Here is a 23599-nt window from a genome sequence, read left to right as displayed (position 1 = left end):
TTCAAGGCATCATTTCCCTGTCATACTTGTTATTATTTCCTTCATTATATTGCAGTGCTTACTTTGTGATACACTTAAATTAATTCTATATGATTGAATATATTACATGCTACAATCACAAATTATTAAAATAGTACAAATTGAAGTATTACATGAAAATAAAAAAAAAATCTATATATTGTCCATAATCCTAATTCCACTTGGCCCCTATCATTCTAATTACATTAATGTCTCTTTAAGTAAAAAATATACCATTAAACAACCGCAATTTAGTCATTTCCATGTTCTTGTTCTCATGCAGTCAAAGCTTCTTTCACAGCCTGGGAAAGGGATCAGGTAGTTCTTAAGGTTGACAGGAAAAAGTCTAGGACTTTGCAAGAAAAGTAACCAATCTGGAGAAAAACAAGCTGGAGAAACTGCTACAAGTAGTACTTCCAAAGAGACTGACCACAGTGCAAGTGGGGGAGATGCATTGGCATCCTGTTTGACTTAACTACTTCCTATGTATTCTTTTTTTTTCTGCTGTAAGATTTTTTTCATTTTTAAAAATTAATTTATATTTGTTACAGATGTTTCTCTTTTTTTCCCCATTGACAAACTCCTTTCAATCCCCCACACTTCTCCCCCCACCCCGCCCCGTCCTCAGCTTTGTTGTCTATGTCCATGGTTATGCATACATGTGTATAAGTTCTGCAGTTTATCTCTTCCCTCCCCTGCATCCCCACCGCCTCTTCTGTCAGTCCGTAACCAACTTCTGTTTCATGTCAAAATGAAGGATTTAATAATGTCCTTTAATTCTATAAAACGTATTTTACTGAATTTTTTTCCACAATGGCCTCATTGATTGCATTTACTTTTCATGGGTCTAATTTTCATCTTTGGGTCTAATCTTCTCCAAGAAGTGGAGTCCATCAGTGTTACTTCCTTCTTTCAAATGTTTACACTTTGTTAACTCATTCGAACCCACAAACTTTTGGTGTACTGGACAACACTTCAACCAACAAACTGAGCTACCCAGCCAGGCTATATTTTGTTGATTCATTCTAACTCTCCACAAGAGTTAGTGCAGTGTTCTCTACCAGGGTTTCAAATCCGCTAATAATCAATGCTCCTACAGCGCTTATAGGACAATTTATGAAGACTTCCGGTCAAGATGGCAGTGTAGGTAAACGCGGAATCGCCTCTCCCCACAAACACATCAAAATGGCAACTAAACTACAACACAACCATCATTCAGAACTGCCTGACAACGATATGAATGGAAGTCCTACAACTACAAAATTAAAGAAGCAGCCCCATGGAGACTGGTAGGAGGGGCGGAGGCGAATGTGCTGGTCCCACACCCATGGGTGGTGAATAAAAATCAGGAGATACCACAGTTGTGAAGGTCCTCCCTGAGGACTGAGGGGACCCTGTCCCACACCAGATGCCCAGCTTGGGGTTCCAGTGCCAGGAAGAGAAATCCCATAACTTCGGGTGGGGAAAACCAACTAAAACTGAGGTGGAGGGAGGGTGTGGCTTCCGGAGCTCCGGGAAGTTCACTTAAAGGGCCTGCATGAATTTAGTCAGACTTCGTCCTTCTAAGCTCGGAGAGGAGGCAGCTTTAGGGGCGCCAGAGACATACATGGAAGAACGGAGCTGTTTGGCCTCCGATAAGGGCTGGAGACGTGGCTTTCTCCTGGACAGACGTGCTGGTGGAGGCTGATGTTCCTTTGGTGTGCCCTTCCCTGGGGCCGCACATGGCCGCCATATCTGGGATCCAGCAACGTGGCTCACACTGTTTGCCCCGCCCTGGTGATTCCCTGAGGCCCCACCCCACCCAACTTTCGGGCCCACCTAGGCTTTACCATAGGATCAGCCTGCTTCAGTTTCCTAAAATCTTTCAAACAAGCAACATCTGGTCTCAGCGAGCCCATTCCTCTCGTTAAGTGACCCCAAGCCTGGCAATAGAAACAACCAGCCTTGGTTCACAACTTGGCTTTTCCTGGATACCTCCAAGCCAAGCACAAGAAGCAGCCATCTGCAGATCACTTTGTAGCTTATGCCAGGTGGGCCTGGGTGGAACACAGGAAGTGGCTGACCTTGTCCAAGAGCCAGCACACCCAGTGGAGAGCTTCAGACCACATCGAAACACCACCACCCAACCACCTCCACAAGTGACACACTCCAGGAAAAGATTTAAACAAAATGGAGAGAAGCAATAAACCAGATGCAGAGTTCAAAACACTGGTTATAAGGTTGCTCAAGGAACGTGGTGAGACATTCAAGGAACTTAGTGAGACCTTCAATGAACTTAAGAAGACCTCCAAGGAACTTAGTGAGAACATCAACAACATAAAAAAGGACCAGTCAGTAATGAAGGATGCACTAAATGAAATAAAGAATAATTTACAGGGAATCAATAGTAGAGTAGGTAAAGCCAAGAAGCAAACCATCGATTTGGAATATAAGGAAGCAAAAAACATCCAATCAAAACAACAGAAAGATAAAGGAATCCAAAGAAATGAGGATAGTGTAAGGAGCCTCTGGGACAATTTCAGGCATGCCAACATTTGCATCATTGGGGTGCCAGGAGGAGAAGAAAGGGAACAATAAATTGAATACCCATTTGAAACAATAATGACAGAAAACCTCCCTAACTTGGTGAAGGAAACAGACATACAGGTCCAGGAAGCACAGAGTCCCAAACAAGATGAACCCAAAGAGGACCACACCAAGACACATCATCATCAAAATGCCAAAGGTTAAATACAAGGAAAGAATCTTAAAAGCAGCAAGAGAAAAGCAGTTTGTAACCTATAAAGGAGCTTCCGTAAGACTGTCAGCTGATTTCTCAATAGAAACTTTGCAGGCCAGAAAGGAGTGGCAAGAGATATTTATGGTGATGAAAAGCAATGACCTACAACCATGATTACTCTACTCTGCAAAGCTATCATTTAGAATTGATGGACAAATCAAGAGTTTCCCAGACAAGAAAAAGCTAAAGAAGTTCATCACCCATCACCACCAAACCAGTAGTATATGAAATGTTGAAGGGCCTTCTTGAAGGAGAACAAAAATATGAACAATAAAAAGGCAATTAATACATATCTATCAACAATTGAATCTACAAACAAAATGAGCAAGCAGCACAGAAACAGACTCATAGATACAGGGAACTTTTTGTTGCTTGCCAGATGGGTGGGGGCTGGGGAGATAGGTGAAAAAGAAGGAATTAAGAAGTACAAATTGGTTGTTAGACTGACGAACCTCAAAGGGAAGGGGGGAGGGAGGGTGAGATGAAATAAACCAAAGTACTTCTATGCATACATGCATAACTAATGGACACCGACAATACTGTCTGGAAGGCAGGAGGGGGCGGGATTGAGGAGGAGGGGGTCAATGGCCATGACTTTAGGGTGACATAAATCCACAATGTAATACATTCAACAATAAAGGTGACTTAAAAAAGATACTTTAGGTAGGTTGCTCTTTTATACAAATTATTCTAGATTTTTGATAGATGATTTAGGGAGAATTTGTAATGTGATATTAAAGATTATTCAAGAAAGAATTGTACTCTATATGACAAATATTTTTATCACTTTGGGGTGAATTTAATTATGATTATTTCAGTATCTATTAATTATTTTGATATATTTGGTCATTAAGTGTCATATTAGTTTTGATGTTCTCTCTCATTGATGTTTCTATCTCTCTCTCTCCCACTCTCTGTCTCTAAAATCAATAAAGATAAATTATTAAAAAAATAAAAAATAAAGGCCTACTAATAAATGTTGCTAAATCTCTGAAATAATTCATTTGCATTCAGAGTAAGGAACCACACTATAAAATATTATGGATCTGTACTATTGTTTCAATTTAAAGCATATTTTATGGAAGATGAATTTTATACCCAAGTTTTATTTTTGAAGAGGTAAATCTTCATGTATTCTGTAGGTTTTTACACATAAAATTCCCACCTTTTATTGCCGATTTGGTACATTTTGAAAGATACTAATACTATTGAAATAGTTAATAATAATAACTAATTAATACATAAAAATTTAGTATTAATGTATTAATACTAAATAAATCTTAGATTCACCAAAAGTAAAAGGATAATTTCCATTCTGTATAGCATTGTAACTGCTCTAAATGATTTCAAAACAGTTGTTTCATTTAACCTTTATAACAATTATATACTACATCTGAATCTGTGGGCAATTATGTATCTGTTAAAATTTTATATCAAATAGGCATTAAGTTCATGCCCTATATGTCTTCTAGATGATCATGTTTTCAGAATAAACAAATGGTATAAATTCATGACTTTCCTGTGAGTTTGTTAAATAACTCATTTTGATTTTTAGATATGTAAAGATAAATGATTATTACTTTCATTCCTGTGATGACTTAGTAGAATTTTCATTTGTGTCACCTGCTTATTTATCACAATCATGATGTAATAACAACAACACTTAAAGGCAAATAAAATATACCACCATAATCTTGGAAATGATGATTGGAAGCTAGATCCAGTTGATAGTCTAAAAAATGAATCAAGGTAAGATATTAGATATCAGAAAATGAATAGTGTCTATCACTTATTGTTCCAAAGAACAGGGAGAAGACTTTCTTCCTTAATAGCTTCCTTCATTCACCCAGGGAGAATTTAAGTTCTTCATGGAACCATGACTTTAGGGTGACATAAATCCACAATTAGTAGCTACACATCATAGAACACTAAGCAATAATGTTGTAGCAATTTTTTTTTAAACCAATCTTGCTACTTCGTGTATCAACTGCTTAATAATAAGTGCTTCAGACTAAAGATTCAGCAAAAAAATCCCTTCTTTTAAAAATTCTTATTCTTTTACCCATATTTTAATATAGTTCTGTGACTTTCATTTTGTGTCACTTCAAAACCAAAAGAAACTGGATGGCAAATTAAAAATGACATCAATGGCCCTGGCAGCTCTGGTTCAGGGGTTACAGCATCAGCCCACACACCAAAGGGTCATTGGTACAAATCCTGGTCAAGGGCACGTACCTGGGTGGCAGGTTTGATTCCAGGCCATGGTCAAGAGTCTTGCAGGAGGCAACCAATCAATGTGTCTCTTTCACATTGATGTTTTTCTATCTCTCTTCCTCTCTCCCTTCCACTCTATCTAAACATTAATGGAAAAATATCCACAAGTGAGGATTAACAAAACAAAACAAAAAAATGATATCAAAGAACAAATGGATAGAAAAATATTTGAACCATAAAGGGACATATACAGGCCATATCTTAATAAATTTAATTTAGGATAGAAAATAATTATGCATTATTCTGGTTTGAAAAACTGCATTAACATTTATAGTTAAATGAAACACCATTTTTGCCTGTTCTTAATTTGTATGAAAGAATTATGTCTATAACCCATGCAATTCAAAGGTATTTACAAATAGTGCATACAAAGACAAATTATACATGTTAGTATTTCTACTATTTTTGCTTTCTATTTTTTCTAAGTTAATACATAAAAATGTTTTGTTGATTTACTAATATCCCTCAAACCTGTGAGTTATTTCAACTTTGTCTTAACTCATTTTAATTCCAAATATAAATGTAATACTAATCATTCACATTCCAATTTGGGCATTCAAAAACACCTTGCTATGTTAGAGAAATCCTAATTTTAGAGAAGATCTGTTGGGTCCTATTTCAATAGTATTAGTATCTTTCAAAATGTACCAAATCGGCAATAAAAGGTGGGAATTTTATGTGTAAAAACCTACAGAATACATGAAGATTTACCTCTTCAAAAATAAAACTTGGGTATAAAATTCATCTTCCATAAAATATGCTTTAAATTGAAACAATAGTACAGATCCATAATATTTTATAGTGTGGTTCCTTACTCTGAATGCAAATGAATTATTTCAGAGATTTAGCAACATTTATTAGTAGGCCTTTATTTTTTATTTTTTTAATAATTTATCTTTATTGATTTTAGAGACAGAGAGTGGGAGAGAGAGAGATAGAAACATCAATGAGAGAGAACATCGATTGGCTGCCTCCTGCATGCCCCCCACTGGGGATCGGGCCCACAACCTGGGCATGTGCCCTGACTGGGAATCGAACCAGTGACCTCTTGGTGCATGTGTCCACGCTCAACCACTGAGCCACACCAGCTGGGCAGTAGGCCTTTATATTTAGTTTGGCAGTGGATGCCACTGCCACTATGCAAAATACATAACAAGTGTTTAAGGATTGTTTATTAGATCTTTGGGTTTGTAATTATTTTGTTTCAAACTCTGTTTTTTCAAGATCACATCACTACAAGGACTGGCAAAGACTCCAAGAAATAAGAGATGTGTTATAAAATAACCTGGAGTGTTCTTTATTTCATGCATTCTGCTTTATTAAAAGACCTACATTTTTCTGATGAGTATATTTTAAGCATAATCTTCTCCTGCCGGTAATTTCATTACTAATTACACTAAATTATTCTTAGGCAAGCAGTTTTTCCAACTAGAAGTAAAGGGATATTTATATTAATTCTAATCTTGTGTGTTTTCAAAATACTTATAGATTCTTATTTAATATTGTAGGTTTTTGCCCTGGCCTGTTTGGTTCAGTGGTTAGAGTGTCAGCCCGTGAACCAATGATTCGCGGGTTCGATTCTGGTCAAGGGCATGTACCTCAGTTGCAGTTCGTCCCCGGCCCTGGTCCGGTCATGCGGGAGGCAGTCCATATGTCTCTCTCATGTTGATGTTTCTCTCTCCCCCCACCCCTCCCACACTATCTGATGAGAAATGAAAAAACAGCCTCAGGTGAGGATTTAAAAAAAAAAAAATGTGGGTTTATATTCCTTTTTATCCTGTTTCCTACTTTGGATACCACAGATCTCACTTAGGTTCATAAAAATTATTAAAAGTGATTTCTTGCCTCAGTAGCCTTCATCCACATACTCCATGCTGTCTCACAAATGAACAGTCTTCCCTCTATATAATAAGAGACTAGTAGCCCTGGCAGATTTGGTTCAGTGGTTAGAGCATCGGCCCGCGGACCCCAGAATCCCGGGTTGGGTTCCCCCTACGGCACGTACCTCGGTTGCAGTTTGTTCCCGGCGCCGGTTGGTGTCGTGTGGGTGCCAGCCACTCAATGTGTCTCTCTCACACTGATGTTTTTCTCTCTCTCTTCCTCTCTCTCTCCCTCCTGCCTTTATCTGAAGATAAATGCAAAAATGTCCCTTGGGTGATGATAAAAAATAAAAATAATAGACTAGCAAACTGTAAGAATTTTATGCTACTTTTTAATAAATCAAGCAGTGCATTAACCTCACAGTGACCTTAACTGTTAAATGGGAAATCAAGTACAGTGATACCTCGGTTCTCGAACGCCTCGGTTTTCGACCAAATCGGGATTCGAGAAACTTTTGTCTCGGAATCTGAACAAATATTTGGAACTCGAACTTCCGAGATGAGCCGAGTTGAGCCGAATGGCGTTCATTCGGCCCAGCGCGCCTTGCTTGCGTCATCAGTGTGAGTGCAGAGAGAGAGTCACGCTTTGTGGAGTCACGCTTTCCTATTGGGTTTCATTGCTTCGGTTCTCGAACAATTCGGTTCTCGACCGTCCTCCTTGAACGAATTATGTTCGAGAACCGAGGTATCACTGTATATACAAGTTTCAACTTCACAGAGTTGGAGACAGTTTTGCCCTTGGAACCAGCAAGCCATAGCTAAACACTAACTTTGGGATATTCATGAGATACTTCATTTTTTTTTATTAAAATAATAATCTTCATGTTCTTGTATATATGTGTGTTCACAATCAAAGTTTTAAAGAAAAAAATGCCATTTGATATATACCCAGAAGTGGAATCGCTGAGTCATAAGACAGTTTCATTATTATTTTTTTCTTTATTGATTTTTAGAAAGAGAGGAAGGGAGAGGTAGGGAGAGGTAGAAATGTCAATGAGAGAGAGAACATGGACTGGCCGCCTCCTGCATGCCCCCCACTGGGGATCGGGCCCACAACCTGGGCATGTGCCCAGACCGGGAGTCTAACCAGCGACCTCTTGGTGCATGGGTCAATGTTCAACCACTGAGCCACACCGGCCGGGCGGCAGTTGCATTTTTAATTTTTTGGAGGAAACTCCATACTGTTTTCCACAGTAAGTACAGATTGGAAGTTACAAAACAGTCATGGGGATGTAAAGTATAGCATAGGAAATATAGTCAGTAATATTATAATAACTATGTATGGTGCCCATTGGGTACTGAAAATATCAGAGGGAACAATTTGTAAAATATATGTCTGGCTAATAACTATACTATACAATTGAAACTAATACAAAATAATATAGAACATAAAGTAATTAAAATTTTTTTAAAGTTAATTTAACAAAATGCCAATTGAAATGCCATTACATTAAACATAAATGAAAATGGAAGTGCTGTGGTCAGTTACTCTCATATTAAGGCAGTCCCAAAATGCAGTACTTTTACAAAGTTCCAAAGCTAATGCATGTGGAAACCAAAAGATATTTATTTTTCTTAATTTACCTATTGCACTTACTTTATTAATTTATCCATTGCACTGCTTATGAAAATAGTTTTAACTTTATTTATGGAAGTTTGCAAAACAAAACACTTAAATGTATCTTCTAAAAACTAGATTTCACATTGGTTTTGAAAAAGAGTTTGTCAAAGAAGGTATATAAAGACATCATTCTTCCCATTAGGTACTGGAGGCCCAAATTATTGTGTTACTTTACCTCCCAAAAGGTTTGTTTTTTAGAATTACAAGTACAACTTACTGTGATGATTTCAACTTGAAATACAGTGTGAAATAGGCGAACATTGCCATTGTCCCATCTTAGGTATGTTACAATTCCTATATAGATGATAACTGTATAATGTTGTCTTCAAATTTTATTATTCCAAGAAATACTAGAATTACTGAAAGATTTTTTTTTCTTTTTCAAAGATATTCAAAACCTGGTTGGTGTTGTTCAGATGAATGGACATCATCTTCGGCACCTAAAGGTTGCTGGTTTGATTACCAGTTCAGGCACCTGCCTAGGTTGAGGGCTTGGTCCAAGAAGGGGGCGTGCAGGAGAAAGCCATGTTTCGCTCTCACATTGGTGTTTCTCTCTCCCTCTCCCTCTCTTTCTTTAATAATCAATTTTAAAAATCTTAAAAAAAGATATTTAAATCCTAAATGGAAATCAAAGGATGAGTTATCATAACCAGAACTATTTCACACTTGCTATAATTGGCACTCATTCTAGGAAATTGAGATCACATGCTGCATTGATTCTTTCTATAAACTGACACCCATGGAAAATAAAGGCCTGTGGTGCTATTCATGGTAAAATTAATTTGTGTCAGGACTTGATATTAAAAACAGCACAAGAACAATAATTTAAAAGCAAGCATGATTATGCTCTAAAAAAAGAAGTCACTTTTTGCACAGGATAGTCATATTTATTTTTTTATTTTTTATCCTCACCCGAGGACATTTTTGCATTTATTTTCAGATAGAGCAAGAAAGAGAGAGGGAGGAAGAGAGAGAGAGAGAAACATTGATGTGTGAGAGACGTATCGAGTGGCTGCCACCCACACGACTTCAACCGGGGCCAGAGACAAACTGCAACCGAGGTACGTGCCTTTAGCGGGAACCAAACCCGGGACTCTCTGGTCCGCGGGCCAACGTTCTAACCACTGAGCAAACTGGCCAGGACCAGGATAGTCATATTTAGACTATAAATAAGCATCTGGAGCTGTGCAGTCCAATACAGTAGCTTTGCCATAGGTAGCTATAAAAATTAAAATGATATTAAATTAAAAATTCAAGTGCTTACTTTCGTTAGCCACACTTCAATTGTTCAATACGCAAATATAGTTAAAGAGTTCAGTATTGGACAGTGCACATTATAGAACATTTCTATAACCACAGAAAGTTCTATTAGACAGTTGGACAGTACTGATCTAGAGCAAGAGGAAAAGAATCTTGAGCTATGCATAGATCCAGGAATGTTAAATGATGGCTGGAGCCCCCAATTCATAGTCAGAGGATGGAAAAAATATATAAAATAAATTGATGCAGTCAAGTTTACTTCTGAATAATTTAGGAATAAATATTATTTTATTATAATAAATCTTGAAACTGTTAGGTAGCAAATATTTTTAAGAGATTGGTAACCTGTTCACTCAAGGAGAAACAATTAAATTTCCTCTCAGTTTAAATCGGAATCACACTGCTTGAGATTTTGAGACAAAAAAATGTGCAGTTTTATAGCTATAAATAAATAGCATCTTAAATTTAATTATTTTCATAAAACATAATATGATCTCAATAAAACCTATGAGAAATGCTATTTAAATAAATACACTGTATCAGAGACACTAAAATTCATAATGAGATAATATACCAATACAATTACCCACTTGATAGTTTTTAGTATATTGGACAGAGTCAATAGAAATGTGGAGTATTCACAACATTCTCTTGATATACCACCATCATACTGCCAGTATTAGGAATATGATGCATAATAGAAATAATCAATTATTCAAATCATCACACAGGAAACTGAAGTGTATGTTGTAAATATCCTAATACACAATTGTGTGAGTTTATCTTGCTTTATATCAGAAATTCATGCATACTATAAATAAGTACCTATCATGTAGAACAATGCAATGCAAGCCACTGTTTTCTAATATATCTAATTATCATCTTACTCTTAATTCTTCTCTGTAGTCCTCAAGTCCACGTTGCTCTCCTCATTCTCTGAGCACACAATTAAAGCACTGATATGCCCTGGCTGCTAGTTTACAAATTTCCTCATATTTCTGTTTTTGTGCGGACTTCACCCTTTACTTCGAAGTTCTCAACAGTGCTGGATACAGTCTTAATCAATGTGGCTGATTTCTCCTTTTATGTATGTATATATATAAATTGTAGTAAAGAAGTAATGTGTAATAAAGAAAAGGTTCTGAGAGTATAAAGAACATAGACAAAGTGCATTATACCCCCAGTAAAGGCCATTACCCACTGAAATAGAAAAATTCCTTTAGTTTCTCTATGGCATATCGAGCGTTAGTCCTAGTTCCCTTTTTTCCTTAAAATTCTTATTTCATCTGAGTCAGTTATTTTATTTATTTATTTTTCTTTTTATTAATTTATTTTTGTTATAGATGTTTTTCCTTTTTCCCCCCATTGACACCCTCCTCCTCCTCCTCTTCCCCACCACCCTTTCCCCGGCTTTGTTGTCCGTGTCCATTGGGCTTTGTTGTCCGTGTCCATTGGTTATGCATACATGAATATAAGTTCTGTGGTTTATCTCTTCCCTCCCCCATCACCCCCTCTTGCGAGGGTTGTCAGTCTGCACCCTACTTCCATGTCTCTGGGTCTACCCTATTCCTCAGGCTATTATGTTCATTATATCTTATACTTCACAAATAAGTGAGATCATGTGGTATTTGTCTTTTTCTGCTTGGCTTGTTTCGCTTAGGATAATACTTTCCAGGTAGCTGCATGTCGTCTCAAAGGATAAGAGATCTTTCTTTCTTACAGCTGCATAGTACTCCATTGTGTATATGTACCACAGCTTTCTTATCCATTCGTCTACTGATGGATACTTGGTTTCCAGATCTTAGCTATTGCAAATAGTGCTGCTATGAACATGGGGGTACATATATTCTTTCTGATTGGTGTTTCAGGCTTCTTAGGGTATATTCCTAGAAGTGGAATCACTGGGTCAAATGGCAGTTCAACCTTTTTTTTTTTTTTTTTTATCCTCACCCGAGGACATTTTTCCATATTTTGTTCAGATAGAGTGGGAGTGAGAGAGAGAAACATCTACATGAAAAGGACACATAGAGTGGCTGCCACCCGCACGACCCAACCAAGGCCCGGGACAAACTGCAAACGAGGTATCTGCCCTTAGTGGGAACCGAACCCAGGTCTATCTGGACCAAAGGCCGACGCTCTAACTGCTGAGCCAAACCGGCCAGGGCTCAATTTTTAATTTTTTGAGGGAACACCATACTGTTTTCCACAGTGGCTGCACCAGTCTGCATTCCCACCAGCAGTGTACTAGAGTCCTCTTTTATCCACACCCTCGCCAACACTATTTGTTTGATGATTTGTTGATGGCAGCCATTCTCACAGGTGTGAGGTGATACCTCATTGTTGTTTTAATTTGCATCTCTCTGATGATTAGTGATGTTGAACCTTTCTTCATATGTCTCTTGACCGTTTGTATCTCCTCTTTGGAGAGGTGTCTATTTAGCTCCTCTGCCCATTTTTCAATTGGGTTCTTTGTCTTCCTTTTGTTGAGTTGTATGAGTACTCTATATATTTTGGAAATTAACCCCTTAAGTGATGTATCATTGGCAATTATGCTCTCCCATATAGTGGGTTGCCTTTCCATTTTGATGGTTGTTTCTTTTGCTGTGCAGAATCTTTTGAGTTTGATGTAGTCCTATGTGTTCATTTTTTCCTTTGTTTCTGTTGCCTTAGGTGATATATCAGTGAAAATTCTGCTGCGTATGATGTCTGAAATTTTGTTGCCTACATTTTCTTCTAGGATTTTTATGGATTCACAGGTCACATTTAAGTCTTTTTCCATTTTGAGTTTATTCTTGTGTATGGTGTAAGTTCATGGTCCAGTTTCTTTTTCTTTTTTTTTTTTTGCATATAGCTGTCCAATTTTCCCAAGACCATTTATTAAAGAGGCTGTCTTTACTCCATTGTATGCTCTTGCCTCCTTTGCCAAATATTAATTGAGCATAATGTATTGGGTCCATTTCTGGGTTCTCTGTTCTATTCCACTGGTCTATATGCCTGTTCCTGTGCCAGTACCAGGCTGTTTTGATTACAGTGGCTTTATAGTATAACCTGATATCCAGTATTTTGATCACAATTATTTTTGTCCTTCTTTTTCAAGATTGCTGTGGCTATTCGGGATCTTTTTTGGTTTCATATCAACTTTTGAAGTATTTGTTCTAGTTCTGTGAAATATGTTGTTGGTATTTTGATGGGGATTGCATTGAATCTATAGATTGCTTTGGGTAATATGGACATTTTTATTATGTTAATTCTTCCAATCCACGAACATTTCTATGTCTTTACTCATGGTGTTGTTGTCCATACTCATGCTGTTGAGCTTCCTCAAGATCATGGATCTGAATTCTAGCTCTGTTAACTTGCTTAACTGCACCTCATTTATCTCATCTTCGGTAGAGGTCTCTTTTTCTTTCATGTGGCATTTGTTTCTTTGTTTCACCATTTTGGCTATCTCAGTGGGCTTTGGAGCCTGCCAAATTTTCCCTGTGGGTGTTGGTGTTCTGTTTGTGTCTCTCTCTAGTGGATTTGGGTGAGCATGGGAGGACCCACGTTAAACACCACTGTCAAGTCTTACTTTTCTGGGTAGAGTTGCAAGCCCAGGAATGGTTCAGTTACTCTCTAGCTTTTTGCCTCGAGTCTATTAGTCTTGGTTACTTGAAGAGCCTTGGGTTCTCAGTTGAATGAAAAGCTCCCTCAGGTGTTCAGTGTAAGGGGATTTCCCCTAGTGTGAGGCAGATGCTGGTTGTTAATGAGCCTCAATTTTCATTTCAGTGGCCCACCGGGTGGGGTTGAATCTCCGAGGGAAGGGCCACTGTCTGTCCCCAGAGCCCTGGGAAGGAGTAAGATGACCACCCACCATCATGCATAGCCGCAACTCAGCAAAAGCTCTGAGCGCCCTCCAAATCCCAAGTGTCTTCACACAGTTCCCGTCCAGTCTGCCCTCCCTCTGCCAGAGCCCAAGGTGAGTGGCTGTGGCTATTTTAGCCGCTATCCCAGCTCTGTGCTGTGGAGCCGCTTGGGAGTTTAACCCCGAGAGTGGTGCTCACAGCAAAGACGGCTGCTGTCCATAGGCTCCCAGCTCCCTCTCACGCCTCCACAATCTTACCAGGATCGATTCAGTGTCCCTAGTTATATAGTCCTCGTAAGCTGCTTTTCTGTTGCTTTTTCCTCATGATTTGTCTTTTCTTTATTTTAGTTGTAATTTCAGTTTGGTCCTGGGAGATGGTCTATGTAGCTTCCATTCACTGCCTCCATTTTGGAATTCTTGAGTCAGTTATTTTAAATTTTATTTTATTTAATTTTTTTTTCTTTTTGATTTTAGAGAGAGAGAGGAAGGTAGAGGGAGAAATATAGAAATATCTATGAGAGAGAACATCGATTGGTTGCCTCCTACATGCCCCCCACTGGGTATAGGGCCCACAACCTGGGCATGTACCCTGACTGGCAATCAAGCTGGAGACCTCTTGGTGCATGGGTCGATGCTCAAACACTGAGCCACACCTGCTGGGCTATTTTCTTTTTTAAAAATTCTATTTTTAAAAATGTGACAACCAGAAGGAATGTGTGGAGGAAGATCTAATATTTTAATGTCATTTAAATTTTTATAATAGATTTCAAAATTTATATACATAAAATAGTACATTTACATGGGTATATTATGCATTAGGTATTGATTTTTACCTTTTCCACATCCACTATATAATGTTGCTCTAATTGTTTTTTTAATTATTTTTATTAATTCGTTTTTGTTACAGATATTTCTCCTTTTTCTCCCATTGACACCCTCCTTCCCAACCCCCTCCCACCCCATCCCCAGCTTTGTTGTCTATATCCTTGGGTTATGCATAATTATTTTTTGTGTACTTGTACATATTTCTTTCCCATGTGTCAATATGTTCACATATCAATGTCAAAACATGCTCTCTTTTATAGGGTAAGATTTTACCCTATATTATTTTGAAACCAACAATTGAGTCCACAGACAAAAACAAGATAGGAAAAAAAAAATAGGGCTTTTATTTCTGTGCTGTGGGCCATATTCATGAGAAAATGTAAAATCAATTCTGCTTAATTAGTCATTATCAAGTGTATGAAAAAATATTATTTGATAGCTAATTCCACCATGTTCAGAAAAAGGAGGCATTTCTTAGAGGCATTATTTAAATATACATTTGGTTTGCTCTTCTAGTTTGAAAAATAAGTGAAAATGTTCCATATGCAAGAATGAACTAAAGGACTGCATATAGATCCATTCCTGCAACTGTTTTAATGACCAGCACTGATGACTTCAGATAAATCATTCATTTAGGGATTCACATACACTAAAGCAAACCATTCATTCAAAGCTATCGCTAAGTACATTTGTCACAGAAACTGAGACAATCATTGATTTCCCTACTGAAAAAATCAAAGTTATAAAACTTACTATACCTTATTTAAAAATTAAAATTATAAAATGTTATTATATCCAAATATAAACTGCCCTGGCAAAATAAAAATTTTTTAAAAGCATTTTATTTAAGATCTTGTAGCATGAACTATGGAGACAGATTGCCTGGTTTGAATACATGATCGATTACTTATTAGCTGTGTAATTTTATGCAAGTTTTTAAAATTCTCTGTGTTCTCAGTATAAAATAGAGATAATAATGTAAAACTCTTAGAACAGTTAGTTCCTGCAACCACAATAATTATTGTATTTGTTTGTAATTGTTGCTGTTATTATTAAACTAAAGAAAATAAAAGTGTTTATCCTGCCCTCGCTCATAAAGACAAATAAATAAGTCAAATTTTGTGGGGGAAAATTAGACATAAATTCTAGTATTAACTCTGCCTTTAAGTAGCTATGACTTTGGAGAAGTCATTTAATTACTCTGTGCCTTATTTTCCTCATTAAGGTGAGTCAAGTTCAGGTTCTCCTCTAAGATTCTTTCTTGTTCTGGCATTGAAATAAGCTTTATTCATAAATCCATAATCATTTGCATGATGAATCTCAATTATGAACAATGTTAACAGCTTTAAAGAATTTTATACCACAACTGCATATGTAAAGTCAAAATGTCTTACTGTCATCAACGATATATTTCACACAATTTTAACTGATTTCAGATTATATCTGTTAGGTGCATGCTGTGTTTTTAGTAGATAGTGATTTTATGGTTGTTTCTAGCTTGGCAACAAGTACTTTTAAAATATAATTTACAATGGAAACCTTGTTTTTAAAAGAGTATTTTAATGATATTTTCCTTTTTCAAAGTTTTGTGTATTATTATTATTATTATTATTATTATTATTTGGATAACAGAATTTCCTGTCAAAATTTTACAACTCTTGATAACAAATGACCTGTATTTGCAGATGTTACAACTAGTTTTGAAATGCTTAAATTGACCAATTTATTCCTTTGAGTAAATAGAAAACATATATTGACTCATTGGTTGATTTTAATTAATATTTGTATGTTTTTAAGAACAAGTATAAGTTAGGGAAAGGAGGTAGCTATTTTAGTTAGCAATTGTAATACATCTTGAAGCCCTGTAATCCAGCACTGTCTTGAAAATATTGAAACCAACACATCTAACAAAACCATGTGATTTTTAAATACAATTTCCAAGTCAAATGTAACATGATGAGTTTGCATTGAAAATGATCAAAATTCAAACTCTGTAAAGTTGATCACTTTAGAATAATTCAAATCTGTTACAGCTGACAACCACAACATTGCACCTTTCAATTTTTCCACTGATCACAGGTGTTAATTTTCAAGAGAAACTGTTAAACCTCCACCTCTTTTTTTTTTTTCTTTTAATTCAAGAGAATGTTATTTTTAGAATTATTTTTTAAAAACAAAGCATTTCCAAATATATTATGTATCCATCCATTACTTTTTTAATGGAATATTTTTATTTCTTTTTGATGTTATAAAATAAATATAATTTTGTAAAACATTATATACAACTAAACCAAAAACAAAACAAAAGTAAATTTAAAAAAAAACTAAATGTGTTACCTATTAAAATGTATAGAATCTAAACTCTCAGGCCTAGCATCTGAAGTCCTTATCAGTTGCTTTCAACATTAAATTCGCCCATTAAATTCGCCTCTTCAGCCAAACCAATACCCACTCTCTACCCACAGCATTTCTAATTGTCTGGTCATCCAAGGTCATCATCTACTTCAGGACATTTCAGGACTAATTTCCTCTAAGAAACTCTTGCAGGTTAACATCACTGGGAGGACATCTAAGTAAGCATCAGAGTAAGGATAAATGTAAATACTTAAGAGACTTGAGACTTATAGTAAAAATAGGACAACTATGAAGAAGGCAATCAGGCAAGTTTTAGAGCAATGCATTTTGGTTTTATTAACTTTCTATTTGACCCCCTCTACCCTTTACGACCCTCATCCCCCTTCTCTACAGCAACCACCATATTGTTGTCTGTGTCTATGAATTTTTGTTTTTCTTGTTTGTTCATTTGTTGCTTTCAGTTTTATATCCCATAAGTGAGTGAAATAATATGGTTCTTGACATTTGTGTCTGTTTTACTTAGGGTATTTTTAAGTTCCATGTCATTGCAAATGGCAGTATTTCATCATTTTTTATGGCTGAGTAGTATTCCATTGTACATATGTACCACATCTTCATTATCCAATCATCTATCAAAGGACCCTTCGTTGAAAGCAAGCTTGGTAGAAATAACAGCTCATTAAAATGTCATATGAATGGTAATGGTCAATAAAAATAAAATTAAATAAAACTGGCAATGATTAAACTACAAACTGTTTTGTTCACAGTAGTTTGTAAACTCAAGCTGTTTGTCAATGAGCAGCAGAGAATATGAAAGTGGCGGTAGAGAAAACTTGAAAAGATGGAGGATACTATAAACAGTAAACAAATGGGACTACATCAAACTAAAAAGCTTTTGTACAGCAAAGGAAATCATCAACAAAACGAAAAGACAAGGTAATGAATGGGAGAAGATATTTGCCAACTATACATCTAATAAAGGTTTAATATCCAAAATTTATAAAGAACTTGGACAAGTCAACAACAACAAAAACAAACAAAAAATCCAATTAAAATTGAGCAGAAGACCTGTATAGACACTTCTCCAAGGAGGACATACAGATGGCCAATATACATATGAAAGAATGCTCAAAGTCACTAATCATCAGAGAGATGTAAATTAAACCATAATGGGACGTCACATCATACCTGTCAGAATAGCTGTTATCAATAAATCAATACACGTGTGTTGGTGAGGAAGTAGAGAAAAGGGAACCCTCGTGCACTGCTGGTGGGAATGTAGACTGGTGTAACCACTGTGGAAATCAGTATGGTGTTTCCTCAAAAAATTGGAAATGGAACTGCCTTATGACCTAGTGATTCCACTTCTGGGTATATATACAAACAAACCCAAAACATTAATTTGATAAAATATATGCATCTCTATGTTCACTGAAGCATTATTTACAACAGCCAATATATGTAAGTAGTCCAAGTGCCCATCAATAGACAAGTAGATATACAAGTAGTGGTGTGTGTGTGTGTGTGTGTGTGTGTGTGTGTGTGTGTATGACATATATAATGGAATATTACTTGGCCATAGTAAAGAATGAAATCTTGCCATTTGAAACAACATGGATGGACCAAGAAGGTATTATGATATGTGAAATACCAGAAAAAAACAAGTACAATATGATTTCACTCATAGGCAGAATCTAAAGAACAAAATAAACTGACAAACAAAATAGAAACAGACTCACAGATACAGAGAATAGACTGATGGTTGCCAAATGGGAGGGAGTTGGGGGAGTGGGTGAAAAGTTTAATAAGTAGAAATTGTTACAAAACAGTCATGGAGATGTAAAGTACAGCATAAGGAAGACAGTCAATAGTATAATAATAATTATGTACGGTGCCAAGTGGGTACTGTAAATATCAGGGGGAGCACTTGGTAAAGTATATGATTATCTAACCACTATGCTGTACACCTAAACCAATACAAAATAATATTGAATGTAAACTGTAATTGAAAAATAAAAAATCATTTAAAAAGAATGGGGCTCCTAAGGAGAAGCAAGGAATGATTTTGAGGATTGTTAATGGACAAGGAGAATAAGAAGTATTCATAGAGTCTAGGAAGGACAATGATGGATGAAAACTAATTGGCAGAAATTAGAGTGAAGGAGATATGAAACCTAAGGAGTGGGTAGAGACATGGAAGAATTACCAAAGCTCAAAAGTATAGTGAGGAATTTGGCAAAACAGTAGTAGAACTGAGAATGACTTCAATGAATGGGAGACTTGAAAGACTGAGTACAGGGAAGGTGTGGGGAGATTTGATGGGTATGGGTGGCCCTGAGTACTACTGAGAGTGGTTTCAGTACCTGAAGAGAATGGTGGGAAGAGACAGAGAAGTAATGGAGATAACGGAAGGGAATAATGAAAATAATGACCAAAAAGAGTAAAAGAAGGGATTAGAAGCCCAAAATGATGAAGAAAGCCCTTGAGCTAAAGCTGACCCTGGCAGGGGTGGGAAACATCTGTTCCCCTATAAAGCCCAAGAAAACAATCCCAGCTAACATCACACGCCTCACCAAATTAGCCTGATCAAATACAGCAGGCTAATTTTTAAGTTGATAATTTTGTATGGCCCAAGTGATGTTATAAATATCCAAATGGCTGTTGGCAAAAAAAAAGGTTCCCACCCCTGCAGGGGGATAAATTACAAAAGTGAAGGGCAGTAAGATACAAACTTCTAGTTATAAAATAAATAAACCACAAGAACATAGTGTACAAAATGGGGCATAAAGTCAATAATATTGTAATCACCTTGCAAGGTAATTGGCGGTTAATGGACTATTCATGATCATATAATAATGTATATAGATATCGAATCACTATGTTGCATACCTGAAATATATACAATATTGTATACCAATTATACTTTAATATTTTTTTTTTTGAGTAAAAGAAGGCTTTCCACAGCAGCTGCACCAGTCTGCATTCACACTGGCACTGTACTAGAGTCCCCTTTTCTCCACACCCTCACCAACACTTGTTGTTTGAAGCCACTATGGAAAACAATATGGTGTTTCCTCAAAAAATTAAAAATTGAACTGCCATTTGACCCAGTGATCCCACTTCTAGGAATATATTCTAAGAAGCTGAAACACCAATCAGAAAGAATATATGTACCCCCATGTTCACAGCAGCACTATTTACAATAGCTAAGATCTGGAAACAGCCCAAATGTCCATCAGTAGACGAGTGGTTAAAAAATCTGTAGTACATATACACAATGGAGAACTATGCAGCTGTAAGAAAGAAAGATCTCTTATCCTTTGAAACGACATGGAGGGACCTGGAGAGCATTATGCTAAGCGAAATAAGCCAATCAGAGAAAGACAAATATCATATGATCTCACTTATTTGTGGAATATAATGAACAAAATAAGCTGATGAACAAAACACACCCAGAGACATAGAAAGGAGTACGGTTCAGACTGACAAACCTCAGAGAGGGGTGAGGGGGGAGGATAGAAATTAGATAAATCAAAGAACTTATATGCATGTATGCATAACCAATGAGCATAGACAACAATGTTGGTAGGGGGCGGGATTGGGAGGAGGGTGTCTGTGGGGAAAAGGAGAAACATCTGTTACAAAAATAAATTAATTCATAAAAAATGTAAAATAAGGCTGTTTAAATCTTTTCTTCCCTAAGTAAAGATTAAAGTGCCTGAGCCCTGGCTGGGTAATTCAGTTTGTTAGAGCATTGTCCCCCATAGGCCCAGGTTTGGGATTCACTCTCTGGTCAGGACTCATACAAGAATCAACCAATGAAGGCATAAACAAATGGGACAACAAATTGATGCTTCTCTCTGTCTTTCTCTTTCTCATTCTTCTTCCTCTTTCTCTCTAAAAATCAATAAAAAATATGGGGGGGGGAGAGGCATATATTTCACTCGTTTTTTTCTTCTGCCACATGGAAGAGAGAAACTGAGAATGAGAATTTTTGACAAGATAACTTAAATTCATTATTTTAAAATACAAAATATATTGTATTAGTATCTCACAAACACTGTCAAAAGGTGAAGTTTACATTTGAGGACATGTTAAAAAATTACAAATTTGAATTCTTTTTAAAAATAAAATCTCCCATAACACTCTGAACATTATTTCAAGTTTTAATTGCTTAGACTATTAAACAATGTTTATTCGTTTAACTGGAGATTGGGGGGATATACCACTAGCTCATTTAATTGAATCATCACCTTATCATTTGAAGAAATTCCATACATTATTCATTAGAATAACCTCTTGGTGGCTAGTTCAGTATATACTTGTTGAGTATTTTCTATGTACCAAGCATTGGCAATGCAAAAATAAAGAACTGTCCCTCTATCCAGGGTGCTCATACTTCACAAAAAAGTTATTTGTTCTGAAAATAGGTACTTCTGGCCCTGGCCAGTTTTGCTCAGTGGTTAGAGCATTGGCCTGTGAACCAAAGGGTCACAGGTTCAATTCCTGCCAAGGGCAAGTACCTCGGTTTCAGTTCATCCCCGGCCCTGTTGGGATTGTTCGAGTGGCAACCAATCGATGTGTCTCTCTCACATCAATGTTTATCTCTCTCTCTCTCTCTCTCTCCCCCCCCCCCTACTGTGAAGATAAATGTATAAATATCCTCGGGTGAGGATTAAAAAAATGAAAATAGGTATTTCTGTTATTTATCACTACATGAATAACTAATGGACCTAATAACATCTCAGGATAATCCAGAAGAACCTTCAAGTGTTCTTGGGTTACCATCAGTATGGCTGTAGTGTTGTACCTTTCTCATAATTGATTCATTAGAAGTTGACAATATATGGATGACATATGTAGTCACCCAAGCCAACAGAAATATTTACTGTAATCTGGGGGATTTTTTGATGTTGCTTTATCTCTCTCCCCACATGATACAAACCAGTATATTGAAATATTGAAACATTGGCCTTCCCTTTTCCTTCCCTCATTCTGACTGTTAACATTTTTTTTTAAGTAGATCCATTTTCTTTTTAATTTTTTTTTCTTTTATTGATTTTACAGAGAGAGAAAGGGAGAGGGAGAGATAGAAACATTGATGAGTGAGAACATCGATTGGCCACCTCCTGCATGCCCCCCACTGGGAATCAGGCCCACAACCGGGGCATGTGCCCTGACCTGGAATCGAACCAGCGACCTCTTGGTGCATGGGTCTACGCTCAACCACTGAGCCACACCGGCCGGGCTGACTGTTAACATTTTAAGCTTGACACAAATCATTTAAGAAAAGGAAATGTTCAAACACTAAAAATGGTAGTTCCAATAAAATTTGTAGTCTTGAAAAGACCCAGAGGAAGTGTGACTTCTATGGTATTTAACACATGTAAAACTCACCTTGAAGTATCTGAATAAAACCCACTTTTGTACAGTCCTCTGCAATCAGCTGTAGCATGGAGGATGGAAAGGGAAGAAAAAGACCTTTGCCTCCAGTACAATGTAATCAGTTGAAACTTAAGTAAAATAGATGCAGTAAAAAGAGAGGGCTTCAATAACCCAATGCTACTCTAGGTAGGAGTTTCCACAGCAGGACCTCCAAGATCCCATTCTTTAGTGTCAAGGATGCAAGGATTTTGTATTCCCTGATGGATAAAGTGCTGTTGGCAGAAAATCACTCATGTCTCTGAAATGTAAGCACAAAATATTCTAGGAATTCAAATGAGGCAAAGATTCTGCTACTCTTATTTGTTGGGTAAAGGAAGGTTAAATAAAAATGTCACTAATTGGGCTTTCTCCCTTGAACTGTTAGAACACTTCTATAAACCTGACACATGGAATATTGAATCTACAGCAGATTATGGAAACAGAAAGCACAGATTCAAGGCACTCTACATATATAGTAGGTGGGAATCTAGCCCCATTGCTTAGTAGTATTATTTTCTGAAGCTGAGAAAAATGTTCATGCCTTTACTTTTTTAAAAAATAATTTTTCTTTACTGATTTTAGAGAGAGAAGAGAGAGATAGAAACACCTATGAGAGAGAACATTGACTGGCCGCCTCCTGCATGTACCCCACTGGGGATCGGGCCCCCAACCTGGGCATGTGCCCTAACTGAGAATTGAGCAGGCAACCTCTTGGTGCATGGGTCAACGCTTAACCAGTGAGCCATACCAGCCGGGCATGCTTTGACTATTAATCATATATTATGTCATTAAGAATTCATAATTACCTACACATTAATATCAATTTTCTTCAGTTATAAAATTGATCTTAGCTATAGTGCTTCTGATACCAATTTATACCATCTTAAAGGTAAATTTCTAATTTTTAAGGAGGGTAGCAAAGCATTGTTTCACCCAAGCTTGTCAGCTTCTTCACAAGACTACAAAGTTGACTTGTACAAACAGATGAAGCAATACCTCTACAACATGGAATCTGTGGAATCCTTCTTCTTCTTTTTCTTTTAAATAAATTGTACATTTTATTTTATATTTTTTCTTCATTGATTTTAAAGACAGAGGAAGGGAGAGGGAGAGAGACGTGGAAACATTGATGAGAGAGAACATCGATTGACCACCTCCTACATGTCTCCCCACTGGGGATCGGGACCACAACCTGGGCATGTGCCCTGTCTGGGAATTGAACTGGCGACCTCTTGGTGCATGGGTTGATTCTCAACCACTGAGTCACACCAGCAGGGCTATGGAAACCTTCATTTTCACAAAAGGGTTTTCCTGCGGCA

At 36.8% G+C, this 23599-nt stretch overlaps 1 protein-coding gene across 2 annotated transcripts in view; it reads right to left on the bottom strand.

The window, feature by feature from the left end:
• Positions 1-23599, bottom strand: part of PCDH11X (protocadherin 11 X-linked) — a 770886-nt gene that overhangs the window by 712228 nt on the left and 35059 nt on the right. For both annotated transcript variants that reach the window (XM_036270521.1, XM_036270518.1), the window contains exons 5-6: positions 23214-23308; positions 22254-22302 (exon numbers count right to left, since the gene is read on the bottom strand). The gene's annotated coding sequence lies outside the window, so the exon portion shown is untranslated. The remainder of the gene's footprint in view (positions 1-22253; positions 22303-23213; positions 23309-23599) is intronic.

The sequence above is a fragment of the Molossus molossus genome, unplaced genomic scaffold (genome assembly GCF_014108415.1).
Source record: "Molossus molossus isolate mMolMol1 unplaced genomic scaffold, mMolMol1.p scaffold_m16_p_2, whole genome shotgun sequence".
NCBI lineage: Eukaryota > Metazoa > Chordata > Mammalia > Chiroptera > Molossidae > Molossus > Molossus molossus.
Note: the sequence above shows the minus strand (reverse complement) of the source record. Positions and strands in the feature narration are given on the sequence as shown.